Source organism: Athalia rosae, chromosome 3, assembly GCF_917208135.1.
Source record: "Athalia rosae chromosome 3, iyAthRosa1.1, whole genome shotgun sequence".
Lineage (NCBI taxonomy): Eukaryota > Metazoa > Arthropoda > Insecta > Hymenoptera > Athaliidae > Athalia > Athalia rosae.
Window position 1 is genome coordinate 7,442,403 of NC_064028.1, and position 13,275 is coordinate 7,455,677.

The 13,275-nt window shown below is 39.6% G+C and overlaps 1 protein-coding gene across 2 annotated transcripts in view; it reads left to right on the forward strand.

Moving 5' to 3' along the window:
• The first annotated feature begins 621 nt into the window (after window positions 1-621).
• The window catches only part of LOC105689982 (leucine-rich repeats and immunoglobulin-like domains protein 1), a 115,730-nt gene continuing 103,076 nt past the window's right edge, over window positions 622-13,275 (forward strand). For both annotated transcript variants that reach the window (XM_012407438.3, XM_048652421.1), the window contains exon 1: window positions 622-1,154. The gene's annotated coding sequence lies outside the window, so the exon portion shown is untranslated. The remainder of the gene's footprint in view (window positions 1,155-13,275) is intronic.

Below are 13,275 nucleotides of genomic sequence, written 5' to 3' on the forward strand. Positions count from 1 at the left end.
TGTACATTCGAGAAATTATTAATCGCATTACCGGTGAGTTTGATGAAATAATACATATCATCACGTACGTTATACATTACCTACGACCGATCATCCCTCGATGTCGATTTACGTTTGCCAGCTTTTTTGTTACCGCTCTCTTCTATTCTTCGATATTCGATTCCTCTGATTTGAATCTCGTCGAAATCGATCATCGCCTTGACCTGGTTCATCTTTTCATTCGAGTGAGGCGCGAGTTCGATCCACGCGGGTGTAACAGGTAAAATCGACCCGTTTCAACCAAGATTTTTGAAAAATGAAATACAAATCAACGAGAAAATCTCTTCTTGTTAATTCAACGATTTTTTCTTTTGTTCATGCTGCAGTATGCGCGAAGAAATTGATAATTAACTCTCGATTGAATCGATCAGCGTATATGGGTAGATCGTATTCTTTCTCTTCTTTTTCGATGTACGTAATTATACGTTGTTGCTCGCGTGTGGGGTTCTTCGCTCGGATGTTATATACGGTACAGGTATGTAGTGAACTTGATACTTGAACATTCCGCAAATGTAACAGGTACCTGGCAGACAGAAAAGTGGGGGCGTCAGAAAAGCGGAGGTGGTCGGTCGACGTCGCGACGCCTACTCTCCAGTCCCTTTGCGACCGCCGCGTGTTTCGCGTCGCGCTTTCGATACGACCAAGGAATTTCTAAGCTTATATTGTAGGTATATGCACACGCATGTGCGAAACGCGTGCGCGTATACTGCACTTGCATCTGTATACGGTTGATGAATATGAATATACACACGTGGCATGCGTTCATGAAAAAAATGAGGAAAAATTTTCTCTCAAATAATTAAATTTAAGTGAAGTGATTTCTTTGAGACGATTGTCATCGAAGTGAATCATATCCGACGGATGTGCACATGATATTTCATTCGCGTTAGTTATGTAAGTGCCTGTTATAATTTTGCGCAGGGCCGTGTACGAGATTGATTGAGAAAAAAAAATTTTTTTTTCAATTTTCGAAAAAAAATTTTGAAAAATTTTTTTCAAAAAAAACAAAAAGAAGATCGACGGCACTACAGGATTCATTTATATTTTTGTGTATTTTTATAATTGGATTATCTCTCTCTCTACTCCGAGCTGACTACTGTCACTGCAATTGAAATGTAAGTATAGATGAAAAGAACCAAAAAAAAAAAAAAAATCGAAAAAACTGTCTTCTTCTTTTTCCTAATAATATACGATAATTTCACACCTGGAATTTTTATGTTCTCCCATGTCACAGGTACCTTACTTTTATGGTAGATCACTCGATAATTTACCTTACGAAGATATTATTGATTCTGTGTAATCGACCGATCTAAAAATCTGTAATATCCCATGGAGATAATAAAAAAGAAGAAGAAAGAAAAATGGAGGAGATAAAAAACAAAAAATAAAAAAAATAATATTTCGCGCCAAGTAAGTTTAAGATATACACATTTATACCGAGATGTATCTTACGAACGTAATGGCGGGGATCGCTACGTGGGGGTGGGTTGAAAACCCTGAGGATGAAAAAAAGGATATAAGAAAAAGAGGATGTAATAAGAAGAAGGAGAGAAAAAGCTTTGGCTAAAATTCGTAGTATACGGGGTGGGTAGGTATACGAAGATGAAGAAGGTGGGGTTTATTAATCGTCGGCGACAAGCAATTCTATCTCCATTGCTAATATTTTCATAACCGTAAGTCAAAAAGAGAAGACCGCGTCGCAGAAAAGTATAAGGAAAAATGGAATATAAGGGGTCGTTCAATTATTCCAGATTCATATCTTCGGTAGTAGCGGAAAAGCAAGCAGTAGGTATAACGTACAAGAATATACTTAAGGTAGCCCGTGTACGTACGTACGTACGTACATATATATTCATATAAATACGAACTTCGAAGGACCTCGTATATACATAGGTATTCACGAAACGAATATTTTTCCTCCCCATTCTACTTTTTTCCTTCTTCCATCTATTTTTCTTCAATATTTATCCAACAGCCACTGAGTGCATCGGCCGGCATTGTGCCGCCCTTAGAAAAATCAAAATCCATCCAAAACTTTCCTTTTGTCAAAACTGAGAGTGACGTACCGATCGACCGTTTCACATCGCTCCGCTCTTCCTCGAGAACTCAACGCCAGCTGTTTTTTTTCGAATGATTCCTCGACTTTGTTTTCCTCTTTCGAAAAACTCTTTCAACACCGAAGTTGAGTTAGCAGCGACTCCCCATCCCGACACCCGATGAATACTCTTTTTCGGTTCGATCATTTCCAGCGTCAGGTGGGTCATTAATTTTAATCGCGTATCGCGCACATCCTCCTAATGAGTATAAACAATGAGAAAATGTTGCTTCCCGTCTGTGCAGACGTGGTAGGAAGAGAACGGCGCATAGAAATTCGTGGGAAAATCTACAGATGCAAAGAGAGAGAAGCTCCGGTAGAAAGGGGAGTAGGAAGTTATGGTGCACATGTTGGTACCGATACGGTACGGTATAGATCTTGACTGTGCTTTTGCGGAAAATAAGTGGATCGCAATTTCTTTGAAAGTGGTCGTTGCCCCGGGTAGCGTGGGGGGATGCGAACGCGTAATCGTACCTTTTTACGTCCATCGGCTGATATAATTCATCCACGCTACGAATAACATGTGAACGTAACGCGTACGGTGCACAATCGGCATAGGGGGAGGAGGGGGAGGTATTACGTACACCGATTCCGCAGGATTTCGGATAGCAGAGCCGCAATACGCGCGAGTTCACGGAATATCAGATAACGTTAACGCGGGTACGATACCATTATGTTAATCGAGGTTTTAACCTTAATTGACAAATTGACGTTCGGAATATACCGTCGATTTGCCACCGCGGCGGAAGAGCGTATTGTCATATAATAACCGCGCGCACCCCAAAATCGCTACACCCGATAATTCCCACGTCCATGTATCCGCGATAGCGATTCACACGTAGCCGTGTTACAGATACTTGAAAACTCCCGATTGGAGATCGTCGCTATTTATTTTTCCATCAATTTCTTCCGTTCTCACGAATTTCGTACACCGCGATTACAGGTCCTAAGTATATAAATTCGCGCGGGTCTGCGTAATTCGTGAAATTTTCATTTCCTTTTTTTTTTGTGTTTCACTTTCCTCGATTTTTTTTTTTTTTTCTCGTCCGACCGCTAATTATGCTCTGCAAAAGATGATGCATATCGTCGGACAAATAATGTTGGCCAAACGGCTGTTTGGACGATATATTTACCTTGGCTCTCCCTGACCATGGAGCCGGTTGATCGGTCAAACAAATAGCAATTTGATCAAATAAACTCTTTACCATTAAATCGATCACGTACCTATATATATATATACGAAAACAGTCGGAGTGCCTACCGTTGCACGTACGAAGGGGTACGGATGTGTGGGACAGACGAGAACGCGCGTTCGTGCAGATATTGTAAAGAGAAAAAAACGTGGAAAAAAAACTGAAAAAAAAAAAACTAAATGCTGAACATCGACTACCGAAAATGAAAATGAAATAATGAATGACATGCTCGTTCGATCGTCGTCGACCCACGGTTCATTCGAATACGTATACGTAACTCTATCATGAATATAAATCAAACGCTCGGGTTGTACAAAAATGTTATTTTATTCACACCGGAAAATTTAACGTCCGCCAAACAGAATTTTATAAAAAAAAAAAAAACAAAGTAAAAAAAGAGAGAAAATTGGGGAAAGAGACGGGGTTTCGCCGATGTAACCGCAGTCGAATTGACAAATAATATAGTCGAATGATTCAGACAATTCTGGCTCGCAGCTGTGTGCAGTGCGGATATAATGGTGAATTTCCAAAATACATAACTGCAGTTGAAATGAAAATCAAATTTTAAATTACGGACAGGTGAAAGGGTAGGTATACAGCGAATCCTGGATTCCCGCCGAAGAATGAAATACAATTGTCGATTTCCAAAAAGGAAAAAAAAAAAAAAGAAACAAAAAGAAAAATAGGCCATAAAAAAGCGCAACGAAAAAACGAATGGAACGATTGATTGAACTCGTCGTTTCAATTTCGTTGTACATATAGAACGCTTGTATTCACAATCGCACGATACTTCTATGTATTATGCACTACTAGATGGGACGTGTGTATGCGCGTGTGCATCAATTTCTCTATCATCTATGGCGGGACTATGGGAGTGCGGCTGAAAATGGTAAATTGAAAGCTCACACGAATCACGCGTTACCTTCGTCGTTGCATTCGCCGATAAAAAATCATTTCCTCTTTCGACCGTGCCCTCGATGGTTTTCGATCTTTGCGGAAATATTGAAAAATTTATTGCACGTACACCTGCGTATTTGAGCGACGTAAACGTTCTCGCGCTTCGTCGCCACCCCCCACCCCCCCGCCCCCTTCCCCCGCATTTTTCGTTCTCCTGTAGTTCGTTGGAAGTTTTTATTCGCAGTAACGCACGCAGCGATCGTTTCCGTGTGAAATTTCAGTTTATCCGTATCGTGTATAGATGTTCGACATATCTGTATATCCGTTGTAAAAAATATGTCCGTGCAACTGCAGTTTCGCATAAACGTGCAAATGACCAATCGACGTTACACTGCCCGTTATAAAAGTCATAAAGGAAGGTGAAACAAAGTTCAAAGCTTTCCGAACGATCATACACCGCGCAACTGGAGTGGGAATTTTTTTTTTTTTCTTTGCAATTTTCATCCTTTCTCATATCGATATCCCTCAAATCGTTTGAGCGCACAACGAGCCCCTGTATTTCCGCTACATCAAGTTCTGATTTTACCTTTTCTAATTATTATCACTATTATTTTGATTAATTTTTTTTTTCTCTCGTATTCTTCGTACTTACGAGGATAACGTGTGCGGGCGTTTAAATAATGAATGGACGAAAAAATAGCGGTGATCATTAACGACTCGCGTATTCTCACGTATACTATATGTATAATATATAACGTAAAACTGCAGATTTTTTAAAAACGTTAACGAGCGTTTAAAACGCCGTAGACATTTACGACTGAAAAACTAACGTGGAACAAAAATTAGTGATGAGAAAAAAATAAAAAAAAAAACAAAAAATGAAAATAATCGATGCTGAAGAATTAAGAATTAGTAGCGCAAATGTGCAGACTGTGGTATTACGAAGTCTTGTACCTGCGGTTCATTAATCCCTGCGTTAGTTCTATTGCACGTATTTTTATTTTATTTCTTTTTTTTTGTTTTCGTTCGCCTTATTAAATTCTATCAGCTGAGAAATAAAGAGAAAAAAAGCTGCAGACTTAGTATAGATTAGTTGGTAACAAAACTCTTAAATCCCTATAAGGTTGAAACGCGCGGAGTGGTTTTCGTATGAAAAATTCAGCTATGGATTTCTTTCCCCTATCTTTTTTTCTCTTCTCATCCGCGAAACTTTTCTTTCAGAAAACCAAGGTGTGTGCGTTACCCCCGTATACTTTTGCCGCTCTCGCCAAACACTATTAATTTTATATGCGTTCCAAATCGGAAATTGAGTTCCAGTAGTGCGGGGGGTGGGGGAAAAAAAAAAAAGAAGTCATTTATCGATCGTTCGTGACATCTTCAAAGTTTTGAGAAACGCGAACTCGACGTCTCCAGTGATATTTTCAACGAGGTAATAATAACAATGACAACGACGGTAAGAATGATAATAATCTTTCTAAAGTAACTGAATTTGTAGAATTTCCAGTACAATAGTATGCCGGTATAACAGTGCGCCGTAGCACCGCTTCATAAGTAGGGGTTGAATCGTTGCACCGTGAACTTTGCTATAGTTAACGTCTTATCACACCCCTAAGTGCACTTTTGGGAGTCATACGTGGCAACGGTATATTATAAAGTTTTCAACTTGTAAGTTCGAAAATGGCATCTGTGCAAAAATGGAGAATTCACAAAGAGAGAGAGAGAGAGAGAATGGTGACGATAATTAGGGGATTAGGCTTGATTATCTACGGCCGGTATGCGGACAGCGCGACGATCCGATCGCGTAAAACAATCACGTCCCAATTTCTCGCAGCTAATGAAATAAATTAGCACGATTTTTGAAGGTGCACGGCCACTGTTTTATTATTAACTTCCATCAGCCTTGCCCGATATACCTTATTTCGCACCTCGGCTCATTCAGAACCGGATTACGTGGGATTATAAAATAGATCTTGAAACTTGGCACGATGATTAACGGCGCAGCTGTCGCGGGATTTGAAGACACACATCGTCTAATGCAGCCAGCGGTTATCGCGGTTGAATAAATTTATGGCGATAATTTTGAATGAAAAAAAAAAAAAAATGAAAATAGTTTCTCGAATCGAACAAGATTTTGTAACGCCTTTGTTCGAATAGAATCGCTATGGCTGCTCTGTACGAATATGCATGTGATATACGATAAGCGTGTGCGAGGTACGGACGTACGTACCTACGCGTGAATCGCGTTCCGCTAAGCACGTGCTATAAAATCCAAGGTCAATTAATATAGGTACGAAATAGACAGCGGGTACATAACGTAGCCCGAAGTGCGAACCTACTTCTTTTCGATGTTAATAAATCACAGCAACTTTTGATCGCTACATTCGGTGTGTTATATTATACATGGGTAGAGCTAGCAGCGTTAGGAGCGTAGGTAGACCGAGACCGCGTGTGACTAACGGTGTTCCAATTGCCACTATAAGTCATTTATTCCTTGTTAGGTAAGATTGTAATAATAAAATTCAAATTGAACGCGTGATATTAAATAATCGACTCACATGCGTTACATGTGGAATACGTCGACAGACCGGTTTGTCAATGTCGATTTATAAACGCTAAGCAATATTATTTATGCTCGCCTTATAAACTTAACCCCGTTAGAAATGTCACGTAAGATAACGCTTGAAAAGAGCGCGACACTTATTAATTCTCGTATTTTTTTTTTTTTTTTTTTTTTTCTCTCTCAACTATGATTTTTACTCTTATCGAAGCTTCGGCAAATCGGCAAAGTGAGTGAGTAATTTACATTTTCGGATTATCGAAGAAATATCGTATTCCTGTATTCCTGTTCCAACGTATCCCGTGTACGATGTTGATGGATATCTCAGCAGAGTCGCGACCCGTATCGTAATGGATATTCCATAGAACTTACGCGCATAGCTATACGGACGTGAAATATGAACGTGGTCGGTGCGCGATCATATGGGTTACACACGTAGTGTATACGAACGAATACCGCGATCGATACGCATACATACGAAATCAATTATTTTCACCTCACTCGCTTTGCGCGCGACATACGTCGTACAATATCTACCGATACTGCATCGCGTTACCGCTCCATTCGCTCTTTCGCCCAATATTTTGTTCATTGTGTTTTTGGAATAGTATATATATATGTACTTGGGTCCGCGGTACACGTTATACGCTATAAGAGTGTCGATATATTGGATGCCGAATTTTTTAATTTCAATTTATACCGGACCGAGAATCGATGTGCCTGCAGGTTCGCGAAGAATAGTTGATGTAGTTGTGGCTTGAAAAAATGTAAAAATCTCGCAGTCATCCTTAGGGTCTTTGAGAATCTCCGTCTCGGATATGCTGCATGAAAATCCAGGTGAATGATGGAATGTAGTTTTTGAAAAATAGCAATTTCGAGTGAGGAATGAGAATTTTCTTAGTTCGTAATATTTTTATAGATCCCATGGTATTTTACGCTCGGAAAATTAAGCTATAACTAAAATCAATGCAGTTATCCCCATTTTTCAACTTTTCGGAGCGATAAATTTGCGATAACTCGATGAATTTTATAGATAGATCAATTTGACTTCCAGAATCGGATTCCTGAGACCAAAATACGTGAGAATATCGTATAAAATAAAATATTGATTTTCGACCTCAAAATCGAAAAAAATCCAAGGGATACCCCTTTGGATTTTTTCGATTTTTGGGCGAAACGTGAAGTATTTGAAAAATCGAATTCACGACGCTTTTGAAAATTGCTCCTTCTGGATTACCGCGTGTAACGTTTACAAAATGTCAAGTATCATCGCATTCATTCGATCATTTTTTTTATCGCACTAATTAACGACGTTTAATAGTCGATGAATTTTTTTTTCCTCATACGAATCATCAACGTACGTAAGTGTCTTAAATGGTGTTTCATCGGAATATTTTTAGTAGGTAAAATATGGAAGAGAAAAAAAACAATTCAACGTTACGTCAAACACTCCACGCTCAAATTATCGTGGCAATTATACAGAGAATAGAGGTATTAACAGATTCGTAGACCACACATTCCACATCGTTCGCATAGACGTATGTGCACAAACGAAGCATATAATCTACAGCTTTTCAATCGCCCGAGGTACAGCGAATATTGTTACGTTTCACGATATCGGAGTTACATCCAACCTACAGCTAGTGAAACACATTCAGGGAGATGAAGAATCTTTCTTTGTTCACGAAGAATTTTTAATAAGCTTAATTAATACCTCAACTCCTCTATACTTATAAACGGCTTTCGTTAATTAATCACCGTTTCATAACTCAAGACTCGCCCTTATTACCGTAGAAAAAATAAAATATCAGTTGGTACGCGTTTTGAAAAAATAACATCGCAAAATTGAAATCTCCGTTGAATCGACTGGACAAACCTCACGCCTTCGACGGAAGGAGCGTGAAAAAAAAAAAACAAGAAAAAATTTGAGTCGAAAAAGCTGCAGTCGCAACTCGCGAGATGCGATATTTTTCATTCGCCCTCCGACGGCTAGTAAAAAGTGAGGGAGAAAGAAATATAATCGAGAAAAAGCGAGATGAAACCTTGCAAGTTTCAATCTCCGCGTTGGAGAAAAAAAGTTGCGTTCACGATGTGTACGGTAAAACATAACTGAATAAAGTTGAATCGCAGGTTTTACTCGTAATTTTATACGGCGGAGATCCCAGGCGGATAGACACGTCGGCTACTTTTCTACGACAAAGACAACCGGCCACCGCAATATCCTAAATGTCAACGCCGATCGAAACGTATATATTAAAATAAATGGTAATGGACACCGCATTAGCGAAGGTATAGAGTCACGACGTCGCGCGGATCGAATGGACCACGTCTTTCGAATAACGAGATTAATTTCAATCCTACAAAAAGTAAAGAAAATTTTCAGAAGAAAAAAAAAAACCCGCGGCTGTTGATTGGTTATCGTTTTTCTTACCCCCGTATTAGCTTGCATAAGAAAAGAGTCACCTTACAGATTGCAGAGAGATAGAGAGAGAGAGAGAGAAGGTCAGCGCGCGGCGTTCCGCGTTCGGAAGGTTTTCCGATCATTTCAATATCCGTAATGCATGATGGGGAGTGCGCTGCGCGGGTATATATTATACCCGGTAGAGTCTCTTCCTTTTTCTCCTACTCCTTGACGTCGGGTACAAAAGACAGGGGGTGAAAAAAAAAAAGACGGAGACGGGGAGAAAAGAAAAGTGGAATCTTCGCGTGGGATATTAACATGGGCAATATCGCTTTCATTGAATCCTCAGTCACTTCTTTGGTGCAAGGAAAAGTTAATAAAAAGAGTCACGAAAATGTAATAATGATGATAAAAGAAAAAGAAAAAAGAAAAAGGTAAGAAAGAAACGTGAAACCGTACCGCGGATATGACGAAATTGCATATCTATGTATATGTATCGCGTATCTCGGCGTTAAAGGATATCGTCGTAACTACGTTATATACATATAGGTACGACACAATGCGAAGTTTTGTGTCACTTCGTATCTAGGGTATCCATCATCTACTTCGATATATCTATATAATTTATACATCCGTTCATTTCACATGGTCATACGATACGCGTACAGGTATTTACGCACACGTGTAACGCGACGATTTATGTGATGTTCGATCTGGATTAGCCTAGAAATAGTTGTTCACGTATTACGGGATGAGAATTTGAGAGTCTTCTTCTAATTTTTATCTCTCTTTTTTCATTTCATCACATTTTATTTCTTTCTTTCTTTTTTTCTTTATTTCTTTTTATTTCGTACTTTCATTTCTTCTCCACATTACAGCGGCTACCGATCGCGTACCTTCGAAACCGAAATCCACTTTGCTTTGATATCCGATATAACGCGAACGTGTGATGTATGAGCTTTTTCCCGTAAAGGTGGTCTCCGCTCTATAATAACTTATTCAAATGTATCGATTTATAGAAGATATTTCTGTGTGTTACGCGCGTGTATAACGAGAACTAGACGGTTCTTTTTTTTTCCATTAATATTAACGTCGTTACCTCGACCACATGATGCATCGTCCGTGTACGTACGTACGTCGCTTAAATGGAACGGAAAACAAGAAAAACTATAAAAGAATTTCTTCATCGCAACTTATTTTTCTCCTTCAACCGGCACACTCTGCATTCTCTAGAGAAATTATACCGTCCTCGCACCTGGCCAGTTGATTTGAGTAATAACAAACATTTTCCTCACGTCAAAGTGAGTGATTAAATTTTCGGGAGGTTTACGCTGTACGGCCAAGCGTCACGTGAAAACCTGCCGTATGAATAAACAATGTCATCGCGCAACCGACGAAATCCAATGCTAATATCATGGATTTATAATCCGCAGACGATGCAGAAAAAAATGTATCAAGAAACGGAGTGAAAAAAAAAGATACTTCGTGTGGCGCCCTTTTTTGCCCTCTAAAATTTCCTCCCTCTTCTCTTCGTCGGCGGTAGAGGGGAGGGGAAATATTGTGAATAATATTTTGAGGCAAAGGTCACCGAATTGTTAAGGTCAGCGAATAAATCAAGGTCAAGAAGAGCTCTGAATCCATTTGTCTTTTCCAGACAGACGGGATGCTTCTATAACATACAGAAGAAAAGAGGGTTTTGTCTGCGCCGACAAAAGCTCGAAGCGTCAGATTATGTGAAGTAGGTAGGCCGTCGCTGCAGTGTTCGAGATATCGAATGTCCCGGGACCGGTGAAAATGGAGATGTATTTGAAGAGGGGTGAAAAAAAATTAAAGAAGAAAAAAAAAAAAGAGGGGAGAGAGAGATAAAATGTGTATTTCTTCGTGGTAAATTGGCGAAACCAACCCTGAAAATATCCTGTAATATCGTAACGTCCCGATCGATTTGAACAAAAATTCGTCGAATGATATTTTATCAGCTTTTTACGTGTAACGAGAATATACGTATACGAGATCCTTGTCTCTTCGAGGGATACCGTTATAAAGCTTTTTTTTCATTTTTATTTTTCTTTTTCATCGGTATGTCCCGCGGTGTTTGAAGGTATAATAATTTTATGGAACGCATAAATATTAATATTAATATTAATTGACGATGAATAAAGTGAAGAGTTCATTTTATTCTTTAATTATTCAGATGAGCTTTTATTATACGCGACGGAACGAGGAAGTTCGATATTTCGGGGTGGGGGGGGGAAGGGGGGAAATTTTTAACTTTGTTTCTTTTCGAATTATTTTATTTATTCCATTTTTTTTTTTTTTTTCTCATCTCGTATAATCAAAAGCCGCGAGGACGCGATGTTTCGCATAAACTTGAGTAATACAGGGTTTCGATATTCATTGAATTGAAGATTGAAACAGGTCTTGAAAACGAATAGCTTTTATAAGGGATGCAAATGAAAAGGTGTTCGTTAGTCGTAAGCCGTAACGACGCCGGAGTGGGGACGAGGGGTAAAATTAACTTTAGATCGAAAGGTTGGTTCTTCGAAGCGCAAAGCGAACATCGGCAAACAAAAAAAGGGACGTGTCCTCCATGTACAAAAGGTCCAGAGGTTCGAGATAGGCGATCGCTGCTGCCTCTCCCTCTTCCCTCTTTACGCCCCCTATTTTCTATCCCGTTTTCCGTATCGTCCGTGTACCGAGGGGTATACTATAATCATGTATAAGCGCGCGGGGTGTTACCTACTTCTGTGACTTCGTGCGTTTCAGATATCCGGATCTTTCGTTCGTTACGAGCCGGGATATATTCCGACTCACGTAGAATAGCGAAAATTCTTGTACACACAGCCGCTCCGCGGCTAATAGAAATTACATTCCGTCTACATGAACGCGGATATCAGGTCTGTTTGCACGCAACTTCTGACCGCAGAACTATTTTGCTGAAATATCTTCGTTGCGAAAATAAAATGATGAAAACAACCGGCAAAAAACAAACAAAAACAAAAACAAAAAGAATGACGGTAGTAACCCGAATCAGACCATGCTAATGTACCCTACACCGCGACGATGAGAAAAACAAAAAAAAACGAATTCCCAAATTTTCGTTGGTCGCTCCGCGACGCCCACGCGATGAATATTCAAACCCTTATATTTCACGTTTCGCGATACATCCTGCACGCGGGAAAAGCCAGACGCCCAGTGTCGTCGTCGTCGTCGTCGTCGTTGTCGTCGTCGTCGTTTGTAGGAGGCGGTGGCGAACGGCAGTAAAACTTGCGCATAACTTTATGCCAGTGGTGTTAAAGCGCTAATCGAGAAGAAATAAATTTAGGAGAAAGCTGCGGCAACAACATTTTTACACCTCGAATACGGTGGTTCAAATATTACCAATAATTCGCTCGCCCTTTGTTCCAGCTGTGCGACGGGGTATGGAAGAGTTATCGTTTTATTATCTACGATTTTTCACCCGTCCAATAATTGTATTAACGAATCGATCGTCGCAAACGCCGGGGGAAATTGAACCGCAATTTTATGTACGTTAATTTATTCTTTGCTGTGGAAAAATTTACAATAACTGCAGCTCCCCACCCTACCATCGGAAGGAAATTTTCATTATCGAAATCACGTCGATAGCGAGTGACCTGTATCATCGACTTTAATAATCTGGTGTGTTTGAATTTGAGAAGAAATATATATAATAAATAAGAATAGAAGGCGAGGCACCGAAGAGTTGAAGAAAATTGGTAGAATGAGAGGCGTGAGTTTCCGCTTTACGATAGGGATTTTAAATTTACGAGCTTTTTACAAACGCGAAATGTTCATCCCCGGTTTATATCGTCTTTCATTGTCTGAATTCACGCGTTATATATCTACGTGTATATAACCACGTGTTCCTGGCGAGCTTCTTCGCAAGACAATAGAAACTTTCGGTAGAGAAAAAAATCGAACTTCTTCGAAAGTTGACGTTACGCGGGCGTCGAAAAGATTCAAAAGCTCCAGATTGGAGTAGACAAACTTTCAAGGTTGCGTATTTTACGTATTACGTATATACAGCTATATGAAAAGCAAAACGACATCTGCCTATCGCTATCGTCTTCGTCTC